General features: G+C 38.9%; 1 protein-coding gene across 17 annotated transcripts in view; it reads right to left on the bottom strand.

Moving 5' to 3' along the window:
* LDB3 (LIM domain binding 3) overlaps positions 1-13,393 on the bottom strand; it is a 303,819-nt gene that overhangs the window by 136,238 nt on the left and 154,188 nt on the right. The gene's annotated exons all lie outside the window — the stretch shown is intronic.

The following is a 13,393-nucleotide window of genomic DNA, read 5'->3' as shown; positions in this document are numbered from 1 at the left end:
ATGTATGCCTCCTCCAGAAATGTTTCTCCAGCCAGGGACTAGAGATCATTTGTGACATAAGATACACCACTAAAGTGGTGACATTTTGAAAACTTTGCATGGAGGGCCTTGCAATGCCTCATAAAGACCCAGCTCCGCCCATTGGCCAGGACTGGTGTAAAAAAGCCAAAAGTTGCAACACTTTTTACATAACTTCAAATTGCAAAAAAAAAGTGACATTTCAAGAGGTTTTACTCTGGAATTCTGGCAAAAACGCTCCAATAAATCAGGTTCTTTGTTTCTCTCCCTCTCAAATTGCAAGATCCTTTTTGCAATTAATAAGTCACATGGGGTAGATACACATGGTATTACAGTGCCGAAAAAGTAGACGAGATTTTACCAAATTTCATCCGATTTTATACGTCATCAGTAAATTAAATTTACAAAACCAAAAACAGTTTCCTATGTTACTAATCGCAATGTATCTGTAAAAATCAGGTGTTATATGGTTGATCCATGTGGGATCCAATTTTTTTTGCGCTTCTGTAGACTTGAATAGGCAAGTCTCATCCAAACTACAGAAGTCACTGGTGCTGCAAACTTTTTTTTTCACACAAATATTCGGTCTGTGTGAACAAACTGTCTTCTGAACAGCCTAACTGATTAACATTGGTCTAAGTAAGGGATGAAAAACGCAAACACACAGAGGGCAAAATTAAAAAACTTGGACAAAGTCGCGGTTCATCCAATATACAGTACAATTGGCCCCACATAGTCCTCCATACAGAATAATGGGCCCCATATAGTCCTCCACACAGAATAATGGGACCCACATAGCTGTCCATACAGTATAATGTGCCCCACATAGTCCTCCATACAGAATAATGGGACCCACATAGGCCTCCATACAGAATAATGTGCCCCACATAGTCCTCCATACAGAATAATGGCCCCACATAGTTCTCCATACAGTATAATGAGCTCCACATAATCCTCCATACAGAATAATGGGCCCCACATAGTCCTCCATACAGAATAATGGGACCCACATTTCTTTCTGTACAGAATAATGGGCCCCACAAAGTCCTCCATACAGAATTATGGCTCCACATAGGGGTGGCGGTTATGGTGTCGTGGGCCAAATACTTGTATAACCACCCTGTGGGCCAGATTTGGCTTATGGGCCAGAGTTTGACATGTATGGCCTAAGTGCTGTCTGTGTGAGGTCAGTTTTTTCCACAGACGGCTCTCGGACCATCACAGGCTGTGTAAATAATCTGCCTGGAAATTGACCTTCGTTTACATGTGCAATCTGTAGAAAGTCAGTCCATGCTGTGGAACTTTTCCTCAGATGTCGCTGTATACCGTGTCTGCTGTTTTTTTTCCAGCATTTTCTTCAGCCATTTATTGGGCTTTTTTTCTGGCGTTTTTCAAATGTTTTTGGATATCCAAAAAGAAATGAAGGAAATGCTACATTTTTTTGCAACAAATATGTTGTGAAAAAGTGCAAAAAAAAATACAAAACCGCCTGGGCATCTTCCGACGTTTTGTTTTAGCCTTCCACTTGACTTGCATTGAAAACTATTGAGAGTCTTCCTAGTGCAAAAAACCTAAATACTCCTTTTAAATGACTGATGTCTTTTGAAAGCCTGAAGCATTTAAAAGAAGCTCAAAAGCCTGAAAACTTGAACAGCAAGTTGTTTTGACATAACAATGAATATGTTCCTTCTATTCAGCATTTTTAGTGTTTTTATGCTGCAGTTTTCATGCAAAAAATGGCAGAAAAAGACACAGTGTGAACATACTGTACACTAAGGCTATGCTCCCGGGATGAGATTTTGGTGAGTTTTTGATGTTGCAGAATTTCTGCACCATTTCTGCACCTATTATGCAAATTTGATTACTTGTGGTTTTTCATTGCGTTTGTGTAACAAGGTTTTTTTTCAAGTTTTTGACGCTGCATTTTTGTCTCTTTTTGGTTTGTTAAGCTTTAAATAAAGAGGTTGTGTTTCTGATAAGTCCTCATATTTGGCAAAACTTTATTAATATCCTTAGGTGCAGATTACATGCGTTTTTTATGCATTTCTGCTGCGTAAACACACTAAAAACGCATGTGTGATTTTTTTCCTGCAGATTTTCTGCATCTAATTCAAGTCTATGGAGAAAATCCGCACAGAAAACTCAAGTGTACCCGCAAGAGAAATTCACATAATACGGATTTGAAACACGCAAGTCAGGAGATTTCTATATATCCCATCCACTTTGCTGGAACCGCAGAGGAACATCTTGACTGAAGCTGCAGCACAGGTGTGAATGAAGCTTAAGCTAGTAATCAAACTTGTCGTCATCATCGTCATTTATTGGAGGTCCAAATTGTAGCTTTGTATTAATGAACATTACCTCATTTATTACTTTTTCCTACAGCATATGGAGGTGAGACTTTGTCATTTTCAGTAATTATGGAGCTATTTGCCATAAAGAACCCATCTTCTGATCACACCCTCTTCTAACTGCTTCCCATTGTTGGACCAGTGGGGCTTCTTTATGTTGTGAATAGAAACACCTAAGAACCACATATAATGTAACCTGTGGTCTTTAATGCTAGTCTTATTGTGTAGTTCTTTCTAGACGCCCTTTGTAGCTGCAAATACCAAGAAATTGTTAAGAGCAAAAACGAACATTTTTCTATTTATCTCTATTTTTCTATTTAAGTGGAGTTAAGTGAACTCTACACATTGTCTGCGCTCAATAAAACTGTTTTCCAGCTTGACGTCTTCAAGGGTTTTGTTATATGTTTTCACTTGATGTGTTGGTCTTGATTCCCATATCTTATAAGATTGTTTCCTGGATAGTCTATTTTCTTAGTATGAAAGGTTGAACATAGTTACACAAGTTGAACAAATCCACAGGTCCATCAATTTCAACACGAACGGATTTCATCAAACTGATTTTATCCAGGGAAAAACACATTATCCAACCCGGAAGCTGTGATAAATATCTGAAATATCTCAAGACTAAAAACATGAATGGACACCAGTAAGAAACAATCTGTAATTGATGTGCTTTGGATATGCAACTGAGGAAGCCTTGAAGGGAAATTAAGATGTAGTCATCTCAATGGTGATAAGCAAAAAATCTGCTTGCACACCCATCCAGGGTAAAAACGTAACAGTTTCCAATGAAGGTAACAGAAAAAATTGTGGATATATAATATTTACAATTTATATTATGTAGATTAACAAAACTATTGGACAACCCCTGCTTAATTGCTTCAGGGCCCCACAAATAATATAAATCTATAATCACCTCCCACAGTTGTGCTATTCCAGTGATGTTGGCTCTGCTATTCCCAGCGAGACACATGACAGTTGTGTCACGTGACTGCTGCAGCCAATCTGAGGACGTCCTCTCTGAAAAAATAATAAAGGCTTCAGCCCATCAGCAGTTTCTGATTGGTTGCAGCAGTCAAACAACAATGTCAAACAGTGGACAAATTCTATAGATACTGTGTGACGTACAACAGCAGTAGTGAAGAAGATCAGTGAAGTCTATGAAGAAAGAGAATAATATAAATGTAATTGACAGGAGGAGAGACAGACAGAGAGACGAGAGCTGGCAGTAGTGATTGATCACAGATCAAATACACATTTATAGTGATATCTGGGCGGATCTGCGGGTTCTATTCTCTTATACCTATACCTGTGTATGAATTTATATGAGAACATAATATACTAGTATATGTGATTACCTGTATATGTTCAGCATGTGACCTAACATTGAGTAAAGCATTCTATGCAGTATAAATTGTGCAGTGACTTAGGGAACATTGATTCTATCCTTCTATTTGTAGGATGTTAAAGGGCAGCCCAGGGACAGACAACGTACGAGCAGGGGCGCCAGTCTCGTATATCATTTTAGGGTGCCCACCCCCGCTGCTAGGAAGGGATGCAATAGTCTAGTATTGGGACAGAGGACTCTTCCATCACTCTACATAGATTTTAGTTTGTTATGCACTGACTCACTTTTTGCATTCTTTGCACCTCAATTGCGTTGTTTGGGTTCTGATTGAACATTTTTTAATATTACCTAATAAAGGCTATTTTTTAATTGGGCTTTCTATGTAAGTCTGCAATTCAAATACACATACAGAAGCAAGCCAACAATATTGCTTAAAGATACACACACAGAAGCAAGCCAACAATATTGCTGAAAGAAACAAAAATCTAAAATCTGTGTTTGCCAGTAAATTATGAGTGTCAGTAACTACAGTACTAAGTTTTTTCACACCATATTACTGTAATTTGACATTCATACATGCCACATCAATGCAGTAGCTGGCTGCCGCTACTCTTTTTTGGACATGTACATAGCATATTTCTTTTTTTATGTAAAGGGAATAATTGTGTTAAAAAATACAAAAAAAGAATAAAAAAAATGTTCATATTTAACTGCGACTATAAAGAACACAAAGAATTTCCCAATACAAATAAACTATTAAGGTAACAGGGCTACAACTCTAATAATATAGATAACATCAAAAATTACTAGGGCATAAACGAGCCCAAACAAAAGAGTATATTGTGCCCATAAATATTTTATTCCATATTACACATATTACACAAAATATGAATAGAATATAAAATCATTAAATGGTGAGTAACTTAACTGTGACTGGCTACCTCACAAAGTGTGCTTGTCTCAACTTACTGTTTTTCCGCACACATATTTTTTTTCCGTCACATATGATAGCATACACAACACGCCAATACTGCAGCCTGATGTAAATAAGAATCCAGACATTTAACTGTGACTTCCGTCTGCATGTTACTTTTTGCACATCCATTTTATAAGTCAAATTTGCCGTCCACATCAATATTGCAACCTGTTGCCGTTACTGTTTTTTTTACATGTACCTAGTACTTATCCAGTACTTTTTGGGAAGGATCGTGGTTGAAAACAGTGACAACAGTTTATTCCAGTGTTGTAAAACATGCATAGTAAAAGAAAAAATGGCAATGGATGTGGTAATGTAAAAAAGAAAAACGCACTACCATAGTACCTTGCAATAAGAATGTGAGAGCCTCAAGAAGCAGCAGCACTACCTCTGGCATCAGCCATCTGGGCAGTAGTGCTACCAAATGCAGGTCACAATTGGCCTCCTTTGCTTCTGACAAGTGTATGAGTGGGGAGGAAGGGGAGGACAATATGGAATGTATAGTACATCACTCATCTCAGTCACAGCAGATGTTATCTCTGATGGTGACATCATCAGTTTGAATCAGTGTTTTGCACAGCCATCCTCCACCATAATAATTTATATTGTACTTTGCAGGCAGTCAATTTAATCAATGGCACCTCTATTTAGTTCTTTAAACCACATCACTCTTGGGACTTAAGGTACCGTCACACTTAGCGACGCTACAGCGATCCTGACAACGATACGACCTGACAGGGATCGTTGCTGCGTCGCTATGTGGTTGCTGGTGAGATGTCAAACAGTCAAATCTTTCCAACGACGCAGCAATGATGCGGCGACCCGTAACGATCTGTATAACGATGCACGCCTATGTGTTTCTGTGTCTGAGTCGCCAACGACTGTGTCAAACACACCGATGCATGCTACCCAGCGGGACCTCAATGATCAAAAAAAGGTCCAGGCCATTCCAACACAACCAGCGGTCTCACAGCAAGGGCCTGGTCGCTACAACGTGTCAAACGTAGCGAGATCGCTACTGAGGTCGCTGTTGCATCACAAAACTTGTTTTTCAGCAGCGATCTTGCTAGCGATCTCTCTTAGCGTGACGGGGCCTTAAGAACTGGCAAACTGTTTTACAGCATATGAGCGTGAGCAATAAAAGCTATAGAGCAGATGAGTTTTTCCTCTGCATCACGCTGCGTTGCTCCCCATCAACTGTAAATTGTCGTAAGTAACAATGAGTAACAATGCTTCAAAAATTGTGGCTGCAGTACATTAGGGCAATGCAACTCATACTTCATGCATGATGCACATCCCAGATTTCTTTGTGAACATTATTCTAAAGGGGTAATGTCTATCCTTAAGGAGTGTGTCAATAGGATGTAAAGAGACTTATAGGCCATGCAATGCTCCTCTGGGAAATTAAGTACGCAAATTGTCTTTTCAGACAGGAAGAGGATGTGAACTCTAGTGTCACCTATTGGAAGTATCAATCCCAAATGTCAACATCAACACGTTAATGAGCCCTGCCACGTGACTTAAGATAAAAACCGACACTCTAATCGCAGACACATTTAGGGGTGTTTGCCCACTCCTCAGTGCAAAGCAAGAGGTCTGATTAGGCTGATTGAGAGGCTTCTGATGGGTACATGGTGCACGTCCTAAGTATTATTGTGACCATTTCTTTAAAGGGGGTCCAAGGGTAATGTCTATCTTTTAGGAGAGTGCCAAGCCGGCGTAAGGAGACTTATAAGCTATACAATGCTCTTCTGGGAAATTAAATATACTAATTGTCCCTTCAGAGAGGAAGAGAACTTGAACTCTAATGGCACTTATTGGTATTTCCTATAGGTGGCACTAGAGTTTAAGTTCTCTTCCTCTCTGAAAAGACAATTTGCATTTTTTAAAAGAAATATACCCTTTTTAAGAACATGGTGATTATGGTCAATAAAGTATCTGCACATTTCAACCATTCTTATATGGCAAAGCAACACAGTATAATTGAACACAGTATATGATGGAATGTCTGTACTAGAAACATAAAGCAGTGACTGATCATACCATGCAGCAGGCAAACTGAAGCTTGAGGACCTTCGAAGAGGATATTACATTTGTCAGTAGCGACAACTCTAGTATGAACAGCGTCATCACCCTCATATTTATATTGAAAAAATCATCACAAGTATACAAGTGATCGGGGAATCCCAGCAAGTTCTACATTGTCATCATTGTCCTGGTGCTATTTAGAAACCTTAGGGCCAATGTCACAATCAGCACGACATGCAGTAAGAGTAACAGAAGCAGATCGATGTGGGGGGTACATGATGTTGCGCTAGCTATGATGACCAACCATCGCTGCAAGGAGTGAAATGCGAAGCCATGGAAACTTAAGTCATGCTGTCTAACATGGCAGGCTGCATGCTCGATTTTTTTATGGGCTAACAGGCATATCGTTAATATGAAGCAGAGCTGTCTATTATGGACACTTTTTGACCCTTGTTATAATTTGTTTCTGGTTTCCCAAAGATAGTCTAAATTGGTGCCTTTCCAGGATAAGCTGTGTGCAGAACTTGGCAGAACTTTCACCAAGCAGACACCTGCTTACTGCAAGTCTGACCAGGAAGCCAGAACTAGCAGTCTCACACCTGAGCCAGTGCTACCACTATAGAAACTAGCTGAAGAAGCAGTGACTACAGTATATATGAAATGATGGATCAGATATTTTATCAGCTGCTGCACTAATCGGACACACATCAGCAGAGACGCATCACCTTAGCAGGCTGATTTAGTTATTTCTCATCTATCTCCTTTCTCCGGCTGGTACCCTGAGCCCCACAAACTTCTTGGTTAGCATATTGGACTAGTAGCAAGCACTGGCACTGTTTGTCATAGGCATTCTATCTTGGTCAGTTGCCAGTGTACTGTCAATGAGGGAATTCAGTATGAGAGCTCATTTTCACCAGGCAAAGCAGACCAGATTGTCCTCTGTAACTGTGGAAAACCTGACATTTGTCATAATGAATTAGACGGGGATCAATGCAGATTTTAACTCACCTATGATTGATGTTAATTACTAGATCACCTGTAGCATCTGCCTGCCTGTTCACTGTGTTCTATACTGTTCTGCTGCTACCAGGGCTGATGCCCCCACAAAGCCGGGCATCTCCTTCCTATCCATCATATTATATCTATACTCTCTTGCTGCTGCCGTAGCCACCAGTGCTGGCTTTACAAAACCACACATCTACCTATCTATCATGTTGTATATTGTGCTGTTGCTGCCACTGCCAATAGACTGACAGTCAGTTACACATCTCTTGCCTGTCCATTGTGTACTATATACACTGTATACTATAATGCACTTGCCAGTGCTGCCTGTGCTGGCCCTACATAGCTGCCTGTTCCGTGATATTCTACACTGAGCAGTCACTGCTAATAGACAGTCAGTCACACGTCTCCTGCCTATACTTTGGGTTCTATAGCTATACTGTATGGCTGTTAGGAAACCTACCATGCAAAGGGTAAAAAAAACTGAAATTACTCCCAAAAAGGGATAATTTTTGTTTGACCTTTTCAAAAGCCATTCCTTCTTCACTTTCCAAACAGCAAACCTGTTGCTGCTCCTCAAAAGGGATCATCTTTGAAAGAGAAGTTTAAAAAGTCATTGCTTCTTCACTCTCCTTACAGCAAACCTGTTGCTACTTCCCCAGAAAGAAAATTTTAGGACCTACAAATGTCAAAAAGCCATGGCTTCTTCCATGTACACACCTTTATATAAACACAAGGAAGGCAGACATTTGCCCCCAAAAAGGGATCATTTTTACATTTTAACCCCTTAATGACCTTGCGATTTTCTGTTTTTGCGTCTTCATTTTTTGCTCTCCTTCTTCCCAGAGCCATAACTTTCTTATTTTTCGGTCAATATGACCATGTGAGGGCTTATTTTTTTGCAAGACAAGTTGTACTTTTGAACAACATCACTGGTTTTACCATATCATGTACTGGAAAATGAGAAAAAAATTCCAAGTGCGATGAAATTGAAAAAAAAATGCAATTCCACAGTTGTTTTTTTTTTTTTTACCACGTTCACTGAATGCTAAAACTGTCCTGCCATTATTATTCTCCAGGTCATTACGAGTTCGTAGACACCAAACATGTATAGGTTCTTTTTTATTTAAGTGGTGAAAAAAAAAATCCAAAGTTTGCTAAAAAAAAAAATGGCACCATTTTCCGAGACCCATAGCGTCTAAATTTTTCAGGATTTGGGGCCGGGTGATGGAATATTTTTTTGAGCGTCAAGCTAACGTTTTTAGTGATACTATTTTGGGGTAGATCCTGTGCTTTGATCATCTGTTATTGCAATGTTGTGACGACAAAAAAAATGGAATTCTGGCGTTTAGAATTTTTTCTCATTACGCCGTTTACCAATAAGATTAATTATTTTCTTATATTGATAGATCGGGTGATTCTGAACGCGGTGATACCAAATATGTGTATGTGGGTTTTTTGTTTTTATTATTTTATTTTGAATGGGGCGAAAGGGGGGGTGATATAAACTTTTATATTTTTTTATTTTTGTATATTTTTAAAAACATTTTTTTACACTTTTTGCTTGCTTCAATAGTCTCCATAAGAGACTAGAAGCAGCACTTGTCCGATCGCCTCTGCTGCATACAAGCTACGAGCAGATCGCCTGTATGCAGCAGATTTGCTCACTTGCTATGAGCACTGGGAGGCGCTCATAGCAATCAGGACATGACAACAACATGGGTCTGCTGCAGACCCCGGGTTGTCATGCCAACCCATCGGTGACCCGCAGTGATGTGACGGGGACACCGATGGGCGAGGCCAATGCCGTGCTTCCGGCGCGGCGATGTTAAATGCCGCTCTGAGAGATTGACAGCGGCATTTAACTGGTTAACAGCCGTGGGTGGATCGCAATTTTAATGCTGTGCTTGCATTAAAGAAAACCTGTGTACTGATACTGTATCAGGAACTGGCTATATTAGCTCAGCCAAGTATGTTTGACTCTGAAACACTGCAGCATTTCAGAGAAAAGCATACTTTAATAGTCCCCGCGGACCTCCGCTAGAGACTAAAATTACGGGGAACCCCACACCAATTTTTTTTTAAATAAATCCTTTATTTTAACACTAAATGACAAGTACAGTAATCAACACTGTCACTCTACATCATATATATGTGACTGACATGTTTCTATCTATCTAATCTATGTGTGATTCTCTATTCCTTCTATTCTAAATTGTCGGGTACCGCTGCTGAAATGCCGGCCGGCTTTTTTAAAGAGACAGTGCATGAAAACACTATTATGTTTTTTAATAAATCTTTTACACTAAATGACAAGTACAGCAAGCAACACTGTCACTGTACTTCATATATATGTGACTGACATGTTTCTATCTATCTACACTGTGTTCCAAATTATTATGCAAATAATATTTTCTCAGATTTTCCCAAATTACCTATATGAATTGGAGTCATTGTAATTTTCCAGTCAAATAACTATTAGAGTACAATTGAAAGGTTTTTGTACAAAACTGCCTATGATAACAGTATATTTTTAAAAAAATAAAACACTCAAACTGCACTCAAAATGCATGTTCCAAATTATTATGCACATCAGAGTTTTCAACCTTTTCATTTTAATAAAGAACAAAAAAAATGGTCATTTTTGAAATTATAAGCATTAGCAGGTTATTACAAACTGAAATCAAACAGTTTTCAACTCAAAACTTTATTCTAGGTGATGTTACATTTGCACATAGGGCCCCTTGTCCGAAAGGAGCTTCTGAACTCTCTCGTCCATTGAATTTGTCAGGTTTTGGTTGTTCTGCTTCAATTGTTTTGCATGAGGACAGAATACCCTCCCAGAGCTGTTGCTTAGATGTGAACTGCCTCCCGCCATCATAGACACTCCTTTTGATGATGCTCCAGAGGTTCTCAATGGGGTTGAGGTCAGGGGAGAATGGGGGCCACACCATAAGTTTGTCCCCTTTTATGCCCATAGCAGCCAGAGATGCAGATGTGTTATGTGCAGCATGAGACGGTGCATTATCATGCATGAAAATGATCTTGCTGCGGAATGCACGTTCTTCTTCTTCAACCATGGCTGGAAGTGCTGTTTGAGAAACTCAACATACATTATGGAGTTCATCTTTACCCCTTCAGGGATCCTAAAGGGGCCGACAATCTCTCTCCCCATGACTCCAGCCCAAAACATTACTCCACCTCCTCCTTGTTGGCGCCGTAGCCGTGTTTGCAATGGGTGTCCATCAACCAGCCATCCTCCACTCCATCCATCTGGACCATCGAGCGTTGCACGCCACTCATCGGTGAACAAAACAGTTCGATGGTCCAGATGGATGGAGTGGGCATAAAAGGGGACAAACTTATGGTGTGGCCCCCATGCTCCCCTGACCTCAACCCCATTGAGAACCTCTGGAGCATCATCAAAAGAAGTGTTTATGATGGCGGGAGGCAGTTCACATCTAAGCAACAGCTCTGGGAGGGTATTCTGTCCTCAAGCAAAACAATTGAAGCAGAAACCATCCAAAACCTGACAAATTCAATGGACGAGAGAGTTCAGAAGCTCCTTTCGAACAAGGGGTCCTATGTGCAAATGTAACATCACCTAGAATAAAGTTTTGAGGTGAAAACTGTTTCATTTCAGTTTGTAATAACCTGCTAATGCTTATAATTGTAAAAATGACCATTTTTTTGTTCTTTATTAAAATGAAAAGGTTGAAAACTCTGCTGTGCATAATAATTTGGAACATGCATTTTGAGTGCAGTTTGAGTTTTTTATTTTTTTAAAAATATACTGTTATCATAGGCAGTTTGTACAGAAACCTTTCAATTGTACTCTAATAGTTATTTGACTGGAAAATTACAATGACTGCAATTCATATAGGTAATTTGGGAAAATCTGAGAAAATATTATTTGCATAATAATTTGGAACACAGTGTAATCTATGTGTGATTCTCTATTCTTTCTGTTCTAAATTGTCGGGTACCGGTGTATGCCGCTGCTGAATTACCGGCTTTTCATGTTTCACTGTGAGCACAGTTCCCATCGATTTGGGCAATCACTGTAATGCCACAACCACCATGGCTGTGGCATTACAGTGAGTGTCAGACAACCCCTGCATGATTGGTGCTCTAAATAGCGCCAGACATGCAGGACACGCTTTTGGTGCACGAACAGTATTCAAACATAACCTCGAACAGCCAAATTTTTTGCAAATCGTTCGGGTTCGCCGAACAACTCGAACACCACCCAAAACAGCTCGAATTTGAGATTGGCGAACAGTTCTAGTCGAACACCGCTCATCTCTAAATATAACATCTCTACTTACAACCGTAACCATGTCATGTGTAATATAACATCACCATATCATGTGTAATATAACATCACCATATCATGTGTAATATAACATCACCATATCATGTGTAATATAACATCACCATATCATGTGTAATATAACATCACCATATCGTGTGTAATATAACATCACCATATCATGTGTAATATAACATCACCATTTCGTGTGTAATATAACATCACCAAATCATGGGTAATACAACATCACCATATCATGTGTAATATAACATCACCATATCATGGGTAATATAACATCACCATATCATGTGTAATCTAACATTACCATATCATGGGTAATATAACATCACCATATCGTGTGTAATACAACATCACCATATCGTGTGTAATCTAACATCACAATATCGTGTGTAATATAACATCACCATATCATGTGTAATATAACATCACCATATCATGTGTAATATAACATCACCATATCATGTGTAATCTAACATCACCATATCGTGTGTAATATAACATCACCATATCATGTGTAATATAACATCACCATATCATGTGTACTATAACATCACCATATCATGTGTAATATAACATCACCATATCATGTGTAATCTAACATCACCATATCGTGTGTAATCTAACATCACCATATCATGTGTAATCTAACATCACCATATCATGAGTAATATAACATCACCATATCATGTGTAATATCACATCACCATACCATGTGTAATCTAACATCACCATATCGTGTGTAATCTAACGTCACCATATCGTGTGTAATATAACATCACCATATCATGTGTAATATAACATCACCATATCATGTGTAATATCACATCACCATATCGTGTGTAATCTAACATCACCATATCGTGTGTAATATAACATCACCATATCATGTGTAATATCACATCACCATATCATGTGTAATCTAACATCACCATATCGTGTGTAATCTAACATCACCATATCGTGTGTAATATAACATCACCATATCATGTGAAGTATAACATCACCATATCATGTGTAATATAACATCACCATATCATGTGTAATATCACATCACCATACCATGTGTAATCTAACATCACCATATCGTGTGCAATCTAACATCACCATATCGTGTGTAATATAACATCACCATATCATGTGTAATATCACATCACCATATCATTTGCAATATCACATCACCATATCGTGTGTAATATAACATCACCATATCATGTGTAATATAACATCACCATATCATTTGCAATATCACATCACCATATCATGTGTAATACAACATCACCATATCATGTGTAATCTAACATTACCATATCGTATGTAATATAACATCACCATATCAT

This window comes from Phyllobates terribilis, unplaced genomic scaffold (assembly GCF_046119375.1).
Source record: "Phyllobates terribilis strain yellow unplaced genomic scaffold, ASM4611937v1 Scaffold_5__5_contigs__length_657084704, whole genome shotgun sequence".
NCBI lineage: Eukaryota > Metazoa > Chordata > Amphibia > Anura > Dendrobatidae > Phyllobates > Phyllobates terribilis.
This window is presented reverse-complemented; position numbering and strand designations above follow the sequence as displayed.